Source organism: Chiloscyllium plagiosum, unplaced genomic scaffold, assembly GCF_037043375.1.
Source record: "Chiloscyllium plagiosum isolate Xiang-an unplaced genomic scaffold, Cpla_swu_hap1 HiC_scaffold_39, whole genome shotgun sequence".
In the NCBI taxonomy this organism is placed as follows: Eukaryota; Metazoa; Chordata; class Chondrichthyes; order Orectolobiformes; family Hemiscylliidae; genus Chiloscyllium; species Chiloscyllium plagiosum.
In genome coordinates, this window is record NW_028270177.1 from 63,860,970 (window position 1) to 63,878,738 (window position 17,769).

The 17,769-nt window shown below is 45.1% G+C and overlaps 1 long non-coding RNA gene across 1 annotated transcript in view; it reads right to left on the bottom strand.

The window, feature by feature from the left end:
- Window positions 1-722: 722 nt before the first annotated feature.
- Window positions 723-17,769, bottom strand: part of LOC148138740 (uncharacterized) — a 32,878-nt gene continuing 15,831 nt past the window's right edge. Inside the window, exons 5-6 of the long non-coding RNA XR_015753806.1 lie at window positions 10,714-10,819; window positions 723-1,245 (exon numbers count right to left, since the gene is read on the bottom strand). This is a non-coding gene — a long non-coding RNA (uncharacterized LOC148138740). The remainder of the gene's footprint in view (window positions 1,246-10,713; window positions 10,820-17,769) is intronic.

Below are 17,769 nucleotides of genomic sequence, written 5' to 3' on the forward strand. Positions count from 1 at the left end.
AAGGAGCATGTAGTGTGTATCAATGCTCTCGATGCCTTTAGATAGAGGTGGGCACCACAGGGGATACAGTGTTTTATCTCCACTGCTGCCCCCTCACCCCCAACTCTACTTTGATTTAGTCCCTTCCCACTCTGTCATTTGTAATAGTTTGCTTTTTCCGTAATGGGCTTTGTTTGTAAATATTCAATTGGTTACACGGGTGGTTTCCTGCTGGTGATTATATATTAACAAGACCCAAAATGGCGTAATGATGATTTTGATGGTGGGAAGGTTGCTGTGATAACATGTCTAGATAGGAGAAATGGGAAAAAAGAACACTTCACAGCTCACAGAACGAGAACTGAAAAGCAGTTAAATCAAACCAAAAGTTCAGACAGGGAGGGAATATGTCCCTGGAGTTTGAGTAGCTGGAAAGTGATGGTGTCCGGGAATAGACAGCATTTTGTTTTACAGGGCGTTTGAAATTTTTAAAAACTGTTATATTCAGATAGTCTCATTTCTTTTCTTTTAGTTTTATTTAGTTTTGTTTAATTTAAAAACAAATTCACAAACCTTGTGTTAAAGACAAATGTTAAATAAAATCCATCAAACCATGCCTCACTGAAAACTGTTGTGGAGGTGCAATCTCCTGGAGAGTCCCTGCCGACTTCTTCCTAACCGGGCTCCATGACTATATGCATACCTGGGAGATAGCAGCAGGAGGAGACCATTCGGCCTTTCAATCCTGCTCCACCATTCAGTGGGAAACAGCTGACCATCCAGCTCAGTCTCCCGTTCCTGCTGTGCTCCAATCCCCTTTCATGACTTTACCTTGAAGAACTATATCTAAGCCCTCCTTTAGCTTCACTGCCATTTGTTCCAGTGACGTTGCGGTGTTACTGTGTGGGTGTACGCAGGGGTAATGTGATGGTGCTGCCTCCTGGACGATGCACTCAGCGTCCCTCTTCATCCTGCAGTAACATCGACCGGGATTCAGCAACAAGAGATAGAAACCATTTCCAGGATATGGGCATCACTGGCTCAGCGAGCATTTATTCCCCATCTCTAGTTACCCTTGAGAAGATGGTAGTGAGCTGGTGTCTTGAACAATTCGCAGTCGATTTGGTGCAGATAGACCAACAATGCCGTGAGGCAGTGTGTTGCAGGATTTTGGCCGAGTGATTCTCCATCTTTGATTCTTCATATGCTGGTTAACTTAATCATGATTTTGAGATTTCAGTCTGCAAATCTTCACCATCTAGCACCCTGTATAAAGGATTATGTACAGATTAGAAATTCAGAACAGACAATTCTAGTTTCTCTGGAATATTGTTTTCCCCTTTCTTCTCCAAAAGCTGTAACACTCCAGCCCACTTACTCTCTCCCATCATTCTGACTCTGCTACTCCCTAATGTACACCCTCCCCATTCTCATGGAGTTGCTGACAAACAGATCCATGCCACCACTTCCCGTCCCTGGTTAGACTCTGCACCCTTTCTGGGTTCACTTCCTTTCTCTTCAGTTGCTACAAGTCAATAATATAACAGCAGAATGAAACAAAAGGAAACAGAAAGGGAGGTGGCAGATCCTGGAGAGAAGAGGAACCTTCAGTCTTGGAGAATGGGTCAGATCCTTCTTTGTTTCTCATTGGTCGATTCCAGTGTTATGACGAGTTGGGGATGGAACTTGGTCCCATGTGGGTGTGGTGACACTTTGACCCTCCAACAGATCAATACTACAAGCAAATACGTTCCTCCTCCAGATAAATACAGTGTGAAATACTTTCCACTAGTTACGCCAAAGCACATGCTCCAAAACCCACCACATTCTGCACGTGTGCAGTGCCGGGTTTCCCCACAGACGTGTGGTCCCTGCCTTGGAATTTGGAAGTTGTAGTCCCCATGCAGCCACTGGAGGCCTGTCTCTGGAACGTGAATTAAAAGTGTGGATTGGAGGATGTTGTGTATCGGATCCCCATTCAGACACATGGGACATGTGGGCTGTCACTGGGATTTACTGAGACATCCGCTTAGACAACCTGATTTCTGATGTAAGGAACATAGATTCAGCCAGTTGGGAGATAGGGAGGTTAATAAGGCACAGTAGGTTTTAAGCAGAGGTGGCTCAGTGGCTAGCACTGCTGCCTCACCTTGTCAGGGACCTTAGGCGACTGTGTGTAGTTTACACATTCTCCCCATGTTTGCATGGTTTCATGCAGTTCTCCAGTTTCCTCACACAGTCCAAAGATGTGCAGGTTAGATGGATTGCCCATGCTAAATTGTTGACAGTGTCCATGGACGTGCTGGTTAGACAATTATCCATGGGAAATGCAATGTTACAGGGAATGAGTGGGTCTGAATGAGATGTTCATCATAGGTTGGTGTGGACTCGATGGATGAATACTCTGTTTCTGCACTATAGGGACTCTATTCTATTCTCATGAGGAAGAATGTACTTGTCTCGATGTGTTGTGAATCTGTGGAATTCCCTATTCAAAATGTGGTGGATGCCAGGACAATGAGCCAATGTAATGAAGAGATACAGATGTTGAATTTGCAATGAGATGAAGGGTGAGAGAGAGCAGGCGGGAAAATCCAGCTGAGACCGATGTGAGCTCAATCATCACCGTATTAAATAGTGGGGCTGGTTCTCCTGTGCCCAGTGCTTATCTTCTTACGGTAATAACTGGAAAGCTGAATCCAAAATTCACCACCTTCACCAAAGGAGATTTTCGGAAAATGGCAGATAGTCAGGTGGATTAGCGTTCCAAATTTAGATAGTGACGAAGTGTGTAGGAGAAAATGATTTTGCAATTTTAAACTGAGGGGAGACAGTGATTTATGGTTTTAGATTGCGTCGTACATTCGCAGCGTCCAGAGTACGCTGTTGTGAATATCCATCCTGTACTTTATTACAAAGCCAAGGTCACTGACAATGAAAACCAAAACACCCAGGAAACAACGTCTCCCCTCGTAATCTGATAAAAGACTTCTGACAAGTCTGGTTGAACTTAGAACATAGATGGAAAGCTGGAAGAATAGATTCACTCCCAAGATCCAGTGCTTAAACAAAAAGAGACTACAATAGGATGAGGCAGGAGTTGGCTAATGTAGACTGGAAACAAAGAAAGTTGACGGACAGTGAGGGAATATCAAAGCAACTTTTTGAAGTGCTCAGCAAAAGTATATATCAGGGAAAAGGAAGGACTGTAGGAAAAGGAATAATCTGCCATGGGTGGCTCAGGAAATAAGAGAGTCTATCAAACTGAAATAGAATGCATACAAATTGCCAAAGACCAAGGAGATTCGAAAAACTTTAAAGATCACCAGAAATCGAGATGGGATTGGGGGAGAAAAGTGATGAGTAGCTGTCCCCAGGGCCAGAATATTAGTTTACACTGCTAGAGGGGAACCTATTGTTTGGGAAACATATGGCCTCTGTAATTGTTGAAGCACTTACTGTTACCATAGAGATAACCCTGATCAAGTTAAAAATCACAGCACACTCCAAATGCTTGTACTTCCAAATAAACCTGTTGGACTATAACCTGGTGTTGTGTGGTTTTTAACTTTGTCCAACCCACCACCGGCTCCTCCACATCAGAATCCTGATAGACAGCCCCATTGAAACTGAAACGTCTGTCAGATACTTGAGGGAGCCACGGGGGCGTGGGGGAGGGGTGTGTGGTTTAACCACAAAGTGCTGAACTGAACTAGACTTTCTAACTGCCATTGCCATGGAGATAATACTGAGAGACAGTGTCCATTCAAAACCACAAACCACAAAGGTATAAGAATGGGAGTGGCACATCGGACAGGCGGGGAGTTACCTGATGCTGCCTGGAGGTGTTCACAATGTACACTATCCAGGTAACTGCCATGTCTCATCAATAAAGACTCAAAGAAGACCTCTCAGAGTTCTGTGCCCAGTTATTCCTATCCAGCAGGGTTCAGGAATCTGAGGACACAGCAGTCAGTCTTCACAGTGGAGGATACGAAGAACATGCCAGTAATTGATAAGGAGACTGAGGAAGGTGAGGACCTAGATAACCATTATCGTGAAAGAGTTAGAGCTGGGCAAGCTAATGGAGCTAAAGATAGACAAGTCTCGATGCCCGAATGGAATACATCCCAGGATACCAACAGAGTTAGCGGGAGAAATAGCAAATGCACTTAGAGTTATAGAATCCGACAGCAGAGACAAGCCCTTTGGCCCACACTGGCCCATGCCGACCAGAATGTCCATCCACGCTAACCCCATTTCCCTGCACTTGACCCATTTGCTTCTGACCCTTTCCTATCCATGTATTTGTCCAAATGTCTTTTACCTGTTGAGTGTTCCTGCCTGAACCACTTCCACTGGCAGCTCATTCCATATACATACCACCCTCTGTGTAAAACAGTTGCCCCTCAGCTTCCCTTTTATTCTTTCTCCTCTAACCTTAAATTGATCCAATCAAGCCGTCCAATCCTTGAGTTCCTGGGAAAAAGACTGAGTGCATTCACCTTATCCAGGCCTCTCATGGTCTTATACACTTCGAGAAAATAACCCCCTCAGTTTCCTCTGCTCTAAACATAAAATCCTCACTTGTCCAACCTCTCCCTATAACACAGACCCCTGGCAACATCCTTGTAAATTGTTCTGCACTTTTTACAGTTTAATAACTGAAACCTACATTACATTCATCATATTTCCAGTATTTCCCCACGGTGCTGGAACCGACGTGACAACGCTAATGGATTACAATCCATGATCGAGAATGAACTCCTTTACAACAATCCCGTTTTCATAGTGTTTCCCATGGTGCAGGTATCCTTGTGTCTTTCTGGTTGCATGGTTAATTAAAGACTTGTCCTTCTACAAAGCAAAGTTGTGGCTTAATTGTTCCTGGGAAATGTGCCATGATTTTTTAGACTTTCAAAAACAAATGAAATCTCTCTCCCCATGCTGACATGGACTTGGCTGTGTCTCAGTACTTTTGCACTCACACTGAGATTTGAAATATTCGCCCACAGACAGAATGCACACCTTTCCTTCCAGATGAAAAGGCCAATGATATTCAGATCGGCACGGCTCAAGTAACGATCAGATCTGAACATGAAGTTCAATTTGTATTTCTCATCCGCAAATCCACCCTTTCAGTACCATACAACAGAGCACACAAGTTACCACTGTTAATACAGGATGGAAATTCATAAGACAATTGCAGATTAAACTGTAGTTTCCTTGTTCCCCCAAAGCTTTAAACCTCAGTCTCACAATTTCTCTCTTCTGTGAACTGAAATCCAAACCAATCCCCCACTCCTTTCCTCCACACCCAGTTCTCACACACTCTTTCTTCGAATTCAGTTTCCTAGCTCCTGATGAGAACCATCCTGCAGACACTGCTTCCTGCACACTCTGGCCAAGACCCATCTTACTAAAATGAGCCAAATTAGAATTCTAACTGCAGACCCATCCTTGTCCCTTTCCATAACAACCCTGAATCTTCACAAAAGAGTTCTGATAACGTTCTGCAAAACGCTGCACCACTGATAGTCTGATCACATGTCAGGGTAGCAAGAAAAGGGCCATTCCTCTGGGTCCTGCTCCCAGAGGGATGAAGCTGCTAATGATAGATTAATCCCTCACACCCACAGACTCCTTCCCAGGCACTGATCTATACTGCGCATACTCCCACAGTTGCCAGCACTGCACCCATGCACTGGTCTCCCCTCCTACAGCACGTGGTCCCGATCATACAGGAGTCCAGTTATTGACAGCAGCTGCTGCCCGATATATCTGAATCCCTACAGTATGAAAACAGGCCCTACGGCCAAACAAGTCCAGACCAACCCATTCCCCCTAACTAATGTAACTAATACTATGGGCAATTTAGAATGGCCAATTCACCTGACCTGGGCATCTTTGGATTGTGGGAGGAAACCGGAGCACCCGAAGGAAACCCGCTCAGACACGGGGAGAATGCGCAAACTCCACACAGACAGTCGCCGTGGCCGGAATCGAACCCGGGTACCTGGTGCTGTGAGGAAGCAGTGCTAACCACTGAGCCGTCTCTATCGACGGGAGGGGCGGGGCTGGAGGACTGGGTCAATGGGATTGTTAACAATGAATGAATGCGGAGGACACTGAGGGATGGACAGGTCAGTGAGGGACAGGATCAGTGCAGCAGCAGGAGGGGATACTGGACAAACTGAGCAATGGGAGAGTCTGACAGGAGAGAAACTACAGGAAGGTTCTGTTTGGAGGCTCAGGCAGGGACAGCTGGGAGACAGTATGGCCTGGTGGCTTGGGCAGGTTTACTAATCAGCCTCTTCAAAGATGCTGTTACTCAACTCTGAGCCTGATCCTCCTAGTCCAGAGGTAAGGACACTTACACTATTTCCTGGTGGGCAAGGGATACAGGCACTGCCTTTCAAAAGGAACTCACCTGTATTGGTGACATTAACAAGACTCAATACACACTCACTGACAAAATGCTGGTGTACTTGAACTTCATCCAGAACATTAACACCTATAACTGGGCAACGCAGACCCCAATGTACAGAGTTAAATCCTGGATACTAATAACAGCTTTGTGCATGGGAAATCATATCTCATGAATTTGACTCAGTTTTTTTGAAGAAGTAACAAAGTGGATTGCTGAGGTCAGAGCATGGATATGGTCTACATAGACTTCAGTAACGTGTTTGACAAGGTTCCTCATGGGAGACTGGTCAGCAAGGTTAGATCGAATGGAGTACAGAACTGGCCCGAAGGTAGAAGGCAGAGGGTGCTTTTCAGGCTGGAGGCCTGTGACCAGTGGAGTGTCACAAGGATCGGAGCTGGATCCACTACTTTTTGCCATTTATATCCATGATTTGGATGGAAACATAAGAGGTATTGTAAGTACGTTTGCAGGTGACACCAAAATGGGAGGTGTAGTAGACAGTGAAAAGATTACCTCAGAGTACAAGAGGATCTGAATCAGATGGGTGAATGGACTGAGGAGTTCAGTTTAGAAAAATGCGAGCTGCTGCATTTTGGAAAAGCAAACTTTAGCAGGATTTATACAGTTAATAGCAAGTTCCTGGGGCGTGCTGCTAAATAAAGAGTCCTTGGAGTGCAGGTTCATAGTTCATTGACAGTAGAGTAGCAAGTAGATTGGATAGTGAAGACGGCAGTTGGTCTGCTTGTCTTTATTGGTCAGAGCATTTAGTATAGGGGTTGGAAGGTCATATTGCGGCTGTACAGGACATTACAAAAGTTGCTGAATCAATATTCCATATCATTCTGTTCTCCTTCCTATCAGATGGATGTTCTTAAACTTTAAAGAGATCAGAAAAGAATTATAGCATGTTGCCAGGGTTGGATAGGTTGTTTTCCCTGGAGCGTCAGAGGCTGAATGGTGACCTGAAAGAGATTTTTAAAATCAGGCTGGGCATGGATATGGTAAATAGACAAGATATTTGCCCTGCAGTGGGGGGAGTACAGAACTAGGGGACTGGGAGGGAGGGTAGGCAGACAGGGGGTGTGTGGATCGAGAGGGGTGAGACAGAAATGGCTGGGGAAAAAGGGGGGGTGACAGAGAGGGCGGCACAGAGACGGGTGGGGACAGAAAGTGGGATTAGAGAGGAGGGGAACAGACAGGGGGAATGGGGGGAGGCTGACAGAAAGGGGGAACAGGCCGACGGGAGGGGGGGTAAAACAGGCCGACAGAGGGAAGGGACGGACAGAGTGGGGGGAGACGGAGGGGGGGAGCAGACAGAGCGGGAGAGACGGGGGGAACAGAGGGGGAAGATGGAGAGTTATTTTATAGATCTAAAACTCAACCCTGTTCCTGTTTTCTCCTCCTCACCTTAATTCCCTCTGGAGGGCTCAGAACAACTGTATAGTTCTTGGAAAGTAGAGTTTCAGGGAGATCAGGTGCTGAAAGTGGCATTTGGGACACTAACATTGAATGGAATGTGCTGATTCGATTCGATTCCACTCTCTGTGTGGTGTTTGCACATTCTCCCCGTGTGTCTGCGTGGGCTTCCTCTGGGTGCTCTTAATTTCCGCCCACAAATCCGAAGACATGCAGGTTAGCTGGATTAGCTTTGGGTAATGGTAGGTTACAGAGTTAGGGTGGAATGCTGTTCCGATGGTTGGTATGGTCTCATGGGCCGAAAGGCCTGCTTCCACACTGTAGGGATTCTATCACTGAGTATAGGGGTTAGGAGGCCATGTTGTGGCTGAGTAGGGCATTGGTGAGGCCAGTTTTAGAATACTGCATTCAATTGTGTTCTCCCTGATTTCAGAAAGATGTTACGAGAATAGGACTCAACCTCTTAATGACAAGTTCCTGGGAAGTGTTGACAGACAAACAGACCATGCAGTGTGGGTGGATAGTTCCTTGAAAGTGGGGTTGAAGGTAGACAGGTCAGTGAAGGTGGTGTGCGGTATACTAGCTGTTATTGGGCAGTGCATTGAGTATAGGAGTTGGGAGATCATGCTTCGGTTGTACAGTTTATTGGCTCGGCCACTTTTGGAATCCCATACTGCTTTCAATTCCAGTCTCCCTGCTATAGGAAAGATGTTGGGAAACTTGCAAGAGTTCAGAAAAGTTTTTCCAGGGTATTGCCAGTATTGGAACATTTGAACCATAGGGAGGGGCTGAATAGGCTGAGGCTATTTCCCTGCAGCACTGGACACTTTAGGTGGCTTTATCAAACTTTATAAAATTATGAGGAGCAATGATAGGGTGACTAGTCATGGTTTCTTTTTTTCCCAGGTAGGGGAGACCAAACAAATATGAATCTTTTTTCCAAGGTGGAAATGACAAATTCTATAGGAGAGATGGCAAGTTTAAAGGATATGAAAACCGAAACAACTGAAGATGCTGTAAACCAGGAAGAGAAACAGAAGTTTCTGGAAAAGCTCAGGTCTAGCAGCATCTGTGAAAAGAAATTAGAATTAACTTATCTGAGGAAGTGTGACCAGACCCGAAACTTTAACTGATTTTTTCTTCACAGATGTTGCATGACCTGCTGAGCATTTCCAACAACATCTGTGCAAGTTTAAACGGAGTTGTTTGGAGTATATACCTGAGAGTAACTTTATAAAGTGCGAGTGAGACCACATCTGGAGTAATGACAGATGTTTTGGTCCCTTTATTTAAGGAAATGTGTCATTTCATCAGAGGCATTTCACAGAAAATTGACTGGGATGAACCCAGTGCAGGGATTATCTTTTAAGAAAAGGCTGAAGAAATTGGGTCTCTACTTACTGGATTTGGGAAGAATGAGAGGTGATCGCATTGTAACATGTAGGATTCTTAAGGAGTTTGACAGGGGAAATACTGAGCGGATGTTTCCCATCATGAGGGAGTCTGGAACCAGATTCTGGGTCACTCACGGAATCACGGGTTCTGTTTTGGATTCGTCAAGTTTAAGGCAACACTGACACAGGTCAGGGGTTTCAGTAGCAATGGAGCTGGGGTGAGGTGGAGATAAGCAACATTTTAAGAGTTTGAAATTCCTGGTGTTTGTGATTGTGTAGATGTCTGATCAGAAGATCATCTTGGGGTCAGATATGAGAGCAATATTGTGAAGGGTGCGGTTCTGTCTCAGATAGTTCCCAGTGGGAGGGAGGGGCTCAGCAATAAGGGAAAGTAATTTGTAATAGCAACTGAAGACAATGGCTTTAACCATTGCAACGTTCCGTTGCAGGAAATTGCAGCCAATCGCATAGTGGGAGCGTGATGAGCAGTTTGATCACTGAGTAATGAAGAGCGATGATGGTGAGGGAGAGCTGGGCATTGTCAGTGTACATGTGAAACCTAACACGGTGCTTTTGGACAATGTCACCTCCTGGAAGTATGTAGACGAGAAACAGGAGGGACCGAGGAGAGATCCTTAAGGGACACCAAATACAAGGAATTAAGAAAGGAAAGGGAGAGTTGGGATGGAGCAGGTTTTTCCAACAACGGTAGGGTCAAATATTAGTTTGCAGCAGAATGGGAGAGAAGGACATAACCAGAAAAGACAGACAGATAGAACAAGGAACAATATCTGTGAACTGGGGAGGGGGAGTGATGAAGAAGAGGAGCAGCCCAACTCCGAAAGCACTATTCCTACATTAGTGACATCACCCAACTCCACCCTAGTCTCAGCTCATTTACTGAAATACTCGTCTATCCCTGTGTTATCTCCAGACTTCATTATCCAAACACACTCCTGGCCAACCTCCCACATTCAACTTACATGTAATCTCAAGAGTATCTAAAACCCTTCTGCCCTAGTGCTCACTTGTACCAAAACTTGTTGATCCATCAAAAGGCTCCTATTAACAAGCAACAATTTAAAATTCTCACCCTTGATGTAAATCCTGGCTGTGAATATCCCTGTCTCCCTGCACCACACAACCTGTGAGACCCCGACAACTGATTTTCTTTCAGACTCCCAACGATGTGTTCATTCATTGCTTCATCTGTCTGGCTGTTTCTACTGTTACCAAGACAACACGGTCTGGAATTCCCACCTTAACCCTCTCAGACCTGCTTTCCTCCTTTAAGGTATTCCTGAAAACCTGTTTATTTGGCCATTCTTTTGAGCACCTGACCTAATATTCCCATTTGTGGCCTTACGTCAGAAGTTCTCAATAGTATTTCTGTGGAATTATAAACATGATAAAAAAAAACAAACTGTTGACGATTTGCACATACATTGTGAACTCTTCACTGTCGCTGAGTGAATAATCTAAAACAGCTCTTACCAAACACATTGTGGAAGCACCTTCACCACACGAACTGCAGCTGTACAAGGAAGTCAAACATCAACTTCTCCACAGGCAATGGGGCTTTGGCACTGATCATTGGTATCTGTGGAGGGAGAAACACACAGTTGATATTTCAGGGAATGCAAAATGCATTATAGGGAGGGAAAATGGTGCAGAATTTGGGATTTTCAAATTTGCGTTTTAGAATATGCACTAAGTTCTGTAAAACCTCTCATCCCATACCATGAAAATTTCCTTCTCTTCCTGGTCAATATGTCTTTCCTTTCCCCTGCCCTTCACCTTCACACATTGCCAATGCCTTGGCCACAACAACACTGTGCTGTCAGTGAAGTTTATCACGTGGTTGAGAATTGTCCCGCCCCTCAGTCACTCCTATTGGTTGAAGGCCCAACTAGCACCTCTGGCCCCCGTTCCCCCACTCTTATTGGTCCTGCGCTGACATCAATAATCCGAGGCCCATTGTGCGCTGGAGCATGCTCAGTGCTTCCTGCTTTTGCTGTTGTTCATCAGGTGTAAGAAAGAGAGGGCTCATCCCTGTTTCTCCTGATGTCAGACAATAACAACAACTACCTGCATTGTATGGAGCCTTTCACATTGACAAATCTCCAAAAATGCTTCATGAATGATGGAAACATTGATTAAAGAGAACGATATTTAGATACATCTTTCAGGCGGACAGAGGGGGTTCGGGAGGATATTCCAAAGGTTTGTGTCCTTGGCAGCTTCAATCGTGGAGTGATATAGGTGGGCAACAGCTTACAATGGAGACAGTGGCTAACCATAGGTTAACAACGTCATGTCGTAGCCCCTACCCCACACACCAGGCCGTGTTCTCACAGCCTGCCATTACACATTACCTATGGTTAGCCACTAACAGTCTCCATTAACAGCTAGTCACCCTCCCCCAGCCAGATGGTTATCCTTTATCCAACTGTTCTTCTCACTCTATCCCCACCTATCCTTTACTCCTTTTATCCTCCCCCCACACTATCTTCTGCACAAACTGACTTTTATTCTCAGTAACATCTGTTCTGTGGAAGGGACACCGGATCTTAAACTTTAACTCTGATTTCTCTTCACAGATGCTGCCAGACTTGCTGAGCTTTTCCAGAACCTCCTGGTTGTTGTTTCTGATTTACATCTTCCGCAGTTCTTTTGGTTTTAATTTACCGGGAGTTTGTAATTCAGGTCCAACAGCATCTGTCCCAGTCTCTGCTGTCTCTCCCAACCCCACCCAGTGACACTGCACCTGCACAGCTCATGGACAGGTGTTGTCTTGCTGGCCACACCCCTCATTCAATCCCATTAGCTGCAGGACCACACAGACTCTGCTCCCATTGGTCTAGAGCTGCGGTCAATCAGCCAGACACCATTGTGATGAGAGTGGAGGGCTAATCCCTCTCTCTGCCCTGGGATGAGCTTCATCATTCACAGTGAATGGGGCAGTATCACAGAGCACAGGGCCTGGGGGCTATTCAGCCCATTGGGGCTGTACTCTCTCCCTCTGGAGATGCTGCAAGTCTGTCCCAAGTCCCCTCCCATGTGCCCACAGCCCCCCAAATCTTTCCTTAAAAAGTAAATTCCAAGTCTGTTTCAGAATACCTGCTGAATCTGTGTCGTTCAGACTGTTCCAGATGCTCAGAACTTACTGAGTAAAATAGTGTTCACATTTTCACCTTGTATTATTTGCCAATTACTTGAAAGTAGTTACTAAAAATTGTGACAGTGTTAACAATTCCTCTCTCTCTCTGCAAATTCAAGACCTTGGAGCCAAATCTGCACCAGATCGAAATCACTGCTTCACCTTCTCAGCTCCAAGGATAATTATCTGTGCTTCAGCTAGCTCTCCACAAAATAGAGGAATGCATCTTAATTTATTAAGATCAAAGAAACAGACCTTCGGTCCAATTCGTCCGTGCCAACAAGGAATCCTAAACTAATGGATTCCCATTTACCATCTATTGGCCTGTATCCATCGAAACCCTTCTTATTCATGTACCCAATTGGAATCCTTTTAAATGTTGTGATTTTGTCAGCCTCCACTACTTCATCCCATACACACACCACACTCAGCTTGAAAACGTTGCCACTTAGATCCCTTTTAAATCTTTGCCCTCTCAACTTCAACCCATGTGCTCTAGTTTTGGACCCACCTAACCTGAGGGAAAAGGACGCCAGCTGCTCACCTTATCCACGCCCGTCATGATTTTATAAATCTTCATGAAGTCACCTCTCAGTCTTTGACTCTCCAGATAAAATAGCCCCAGCCTATTCAGCCTCTCCCTGTAGGCCAAATCCTCCAATCCTGGCAACGTTTTTGTAAATCTTGTCCAAACCTTTTCAGGTTTCACAACATCCTTCCCAGAACGGGGAAATTCAAACTGAAAACGGAATTCCAGAAGTGGCTTAATCAACGTCCTGTCCAGCCACAGTATGACGTCCCAGCTTCTGTATTCACTGCATTGACCAATAACGGAGTGTGTTAACGGAGTCCCATTTGCCAGCGGTTCACCCTTATCCCTCTAAAACCTTCCTCTTCATGTACCCAATCAAATGCCTTTTAAATGCTGCAATTGTACTAGCCTCCACCCCTTCCTCTGGCAGTTCATTCCATACTTGCAATGCCCTCAACATGAATAAGATGCCCCTTAGATCCCTTTTAAATCTTTTCCCGCTCACCTACATTTTCCAAAACAGTATATGTGAGAGGTAATTTCGGTTTAAACTTTTAGATGTGCCTGGACCACAGACTGATCTATAATAAAAGACAAAACGTTTGTTTCTTTTCTAGAACATTTTATATACTCAAAAGTAGAATAGTTTAAATTGTGCAGAATGCTGACAATTTGTGAGCAGAGTAAAAAAACAAACAGGCCCTTGATTGATGAAACCATTAACACAGGCAGGGAAGGATGAGTCCTTGACTGATAAGACTGCAGGATAGGGAAACGACTCGAGAGACATCTGCTACAGATTGATAAGACCGCTAGCACAGACAGAGAAGAATAAGTCTTTGACTGATAAGACTACAGGGTGAGAAAAACAACAACTTTAGAGACTCTGAAGACATTTGTTGCAGACTTTGTGATAAGAGTGCAAATTGGAGAATAATGATGTTTTTAAGAATGTGAACCTCATGGCTCGTTAAAGTCAAGGAGGGGAGGGACTTGTACTGTATATAATGGGAGACTTTGTAAGCCTCAGCGCGCCTTTTTTTTTCAAGGGTGCCCAACTCTGCAGACTTATTAATAAAACTTTGTTTTCCTGAATTTGTCTAGAGCGATTATTGAGAAGCGATTTTCGTTTCGTTTCTATTTGTCCGAGATGGGGATAGCCACAGGAGACTCCTGCAGTTCCTGCCTACCCCTCCTAGCTTTCCTGGCGGTAATCCATCTACCTGACTGTCTGCAGTATCCTGCATTCCTGACACTGCGACCTATCACAGCCCCCGGCTACTGTCAATTCCTCGCTGCCTTTAATCACTCCTCCACCAATCCATGCGATCCAATAGGATTAGCAATCACACTTCCTGCAGACAATCATCAGGATCATTGAAACTCTCCCTAATCTACCACATCCGACAGGAACAGCACGCCACTCTACAACAGGCCATCTCTCCGCCTTAACAATGTACAGACCAAGACAAAGGCACAGTCTTACTGCTTGAAAAATACTGCCCGAGAATAACTTAATGCTTACGTTTCATATCTTAAATATTTAATCAAGAGACCATAAGACATTACAAATAAATCCTCACCTTACTCACTATTGTAGATTGAATAAAATAAAACCGACTAAGATTGATATTTGAAGAGACTGAAACTCATTGAGCTGATCCCCGGCTCGGAGTACTTCCAAGGATGAGGTCTCTCTGAGGGCAGCTGTGAAATGTCTCTGTTTCTCTTCTCTTCCCACTCCATTTCCAGAGAGGTTTTTAACTTCACAGCAAGTCAGCTCAGAGAGGTCACTGCTTGGTTTTATTCACTGGGGGTTGCCTTTGCTGCCCAGACCAGTATTTATTGGCCACCTTCACTTGTCCTGGAGAAAGTGGTGGTTAACCGCCTCCCTGAAATGCTGCAGTCCATGTACACCACAGTTATGTTTGGACAACAATCTCCCTCTGGCCCCACAACCCTCCCTGTCTCTGTAATCCCCCTCCAGCTTCAGAAATTACATGTCCGTGGCATAGGATTTTTATTTGGATTCATTTTTTGTTTAATAAGCCCCCCAAAAAAAGTGAAATATTTCCCCCCAAACAAATTTCTGTTGATTGACCTTTCGGAGAGGCTGACACATGGACGTTGCAGTATTTTATCTCACATTGTACACCTAGAATGATGGAACTTTCTTTTAAGCATTGCTAAAAGGGAGGCAATGGCTTAATGGTATTCCTGCCAGATGAGTGACATGTGCAATGTTCCGAGGATTAGGGATAGAATCCCAACATGGCTGATGGTGGCATCGGAATTGAATACAATCTAGAATGAAAAGGCGAATGATGACCATGAAACTATTGTCGATTGTTAGAAACCCACCTGGTTCACTAATGTCCTGTAGGGAAGGAAACGGTCATCCTCACCTGGTCTGGCCAACATGTGACTCCAGACCCACAGCAATGTGATTAACTCTCAACTGCCCTCAGGAAAAATACTTTAAAAACTGTTAACAAATACTCCACAGGTATCACTTAAAAACTGGCTGTTTCCATTGGGACCATGTGAATTTCTGAAAGGCCTGAACTAAAACTGAGTTTCAGCTTCACCTTCTCCCTGTCTCACATCAGTCTGTTTACACCCAACTCCAAAACACTCTCATTGAGCCAAGCAGCACTCTCATTGCAGCCCTGTCATTTTCATTGTCTGCTCATACCTACATTGCCCTCAGCCTCCTGTACTGTTCCAATGCATCTCAATGGGAGCTCAGGGACAGCACCACATCTTTCAATTCAGCCCTTTGTAACCCCAGAGTCAACATGGACCTCAGCAGTTTCTGAATGAACAGACAGTTGTCAGAAGCTGCAACATTCCACCTGAATAGGTACTGGAATTTGAGTCCGAAAGGACTTTAAATGGGAAGTTTGAAGGTAATTGAAAATATGAAGTTTTTCATAAAGTGGATGATTGGGTCTCAATCTGAGAGTTCTTCCAAAGAGGCGAGGTGTAATTTGGATAAATCTGTGCTCCCTCTCAGGCCAATATCTCCTTCCTCAGCTGCAGGGTCCAGAACAGAGCACACACCCAATGGGTGATCCAACCACGAATTTGTACATCTTTCTGCTTAACAAAAATATTGGAGATATCTTCCCTCAAACAGAACAGACAAACCTTTCTCCTTCCACAATTAAATGCTAATGATATTCAGATCCTGATGACTCCATTGACTGTAAAAACTTGCTTTGAGATCCCAGCCACAATTATTAGGATTTAATATCCTATGAAATGAATTCACAAAACAAAACTCACAGTCAGTGCAGGAAGAATATAAAGACATACTTTTCTCTTGGTATGTGCTTGATCTGTAAATGCCTCTCTTGAAATCGTACGCTTCCCCCCCCCCACCCCCAACCCATCCTAGGAAGGGGACATGCACATGTGCCTCACTGTATCTTGCCTCCAATAAAAATGGCGGCCATACCCCAGGACCTTTCACCGCCTGAGGGCCGCAGCCGTTTTCCAATCTGCTGCAAACGCGGGATTTAGAGTTTCTAATTCAGACTTACGAATCGCACAGAGTGTAATTAAAACTTCCCAGTCTAAAGTGACTCATTATCTCTGTGTCTCCGAGGCCACTCTCCCCTTCCCTGTTTGCCTCTCCCACATTCACCAACAGCCGAGTCACATGGCACTGCATCTGCCGAGTTACTGGTGACCTGTCATCCCAATGGCAACGCCCCTCATTCACTCCCATTGTTTGGATGACCAGCTGGTTCGACTTGTCTACCAGTCCCGCCACCTTTTCCTATTGGTCCGAAGTGGGATCCTCCCCCTGTCTGAATCAAACCTGGAAGGTGTATGGATGGTGTCAATCAGGAACAATAAGCAGAAGGTGCTGGGAAAGCTCAGCAGGTCTGGCAGCATCTGGGAACAGAAATCTGTCCAGTGGCCCTGCCTCAGAACTGATGGGAGCTGGGAAAATTAGGATCCTGACAGTGTGGAAACAGACCACACTGTCAGGACCTCCGAAGTGTATCCCACCCAGACCCATTCCCCTACCCTATTTCTGTATATTTCACCTGACTAATGCACCTAACCTACACATCCCTGAACACTATGGGAAATTTAGCTTGGCCAATTAAACTAACCTGCAGATCTTTGTACGCAGGAGATAGGGGTTAAACAGTAAATAATAGGCAGGGACAGAACCCAGAGAGAGACTGGAACTTTTGGAAAGACAAAGGAGTGGATTATGATCTGGCTGGGAGGGTGCATAGCTGTTAATGGAGGGGACAGGAACTGGTGTCTGGCAGCATCTCAGTGGCCTTGGCGGAAATGGCAACAGATGATCTACGTTCTGTTGCAAAAACAGACCCCAAGCTTCCAGTTGCCTGCCACTTTATAACACACGAGCCTGTTTCCTGGCCAACATCTCTGTCTCATGCTTACTTCAGTGTTCCAGTGAGGCCAGAATATACCAAATGGCCCCGTACTTCAAGGACTGCAATTTCCCCTCCCATGTGGTCAATACCATCCACTATATCTCCTCCACTTCCTGCACCTCTGCCTTTGAAACCCACATCTCCAACAAGGATAGAACACCCCCCCCCACCAAGTCCTCAGCTTCCACCCAGATACAACACATCAGCCTCTGCCATTTCCACCAGCCACAATCAGACCGCACCACCAGATTCTTAAGGGGTTTGACAGAATAAGTACTGAAGTGTCTGAACGTAAATACTGAGAGGGGAGCCTGAAACCAAATTCTGAGCCAGTCAAAGAATTAAGGGTTCTGCTTTGGATTCGTCAAGTTTAAGGCAACACAGACACGGGTAAGGGGTTTCAGTCGCAATGGAGCTGGGGTGAGGAGGAGACAAGC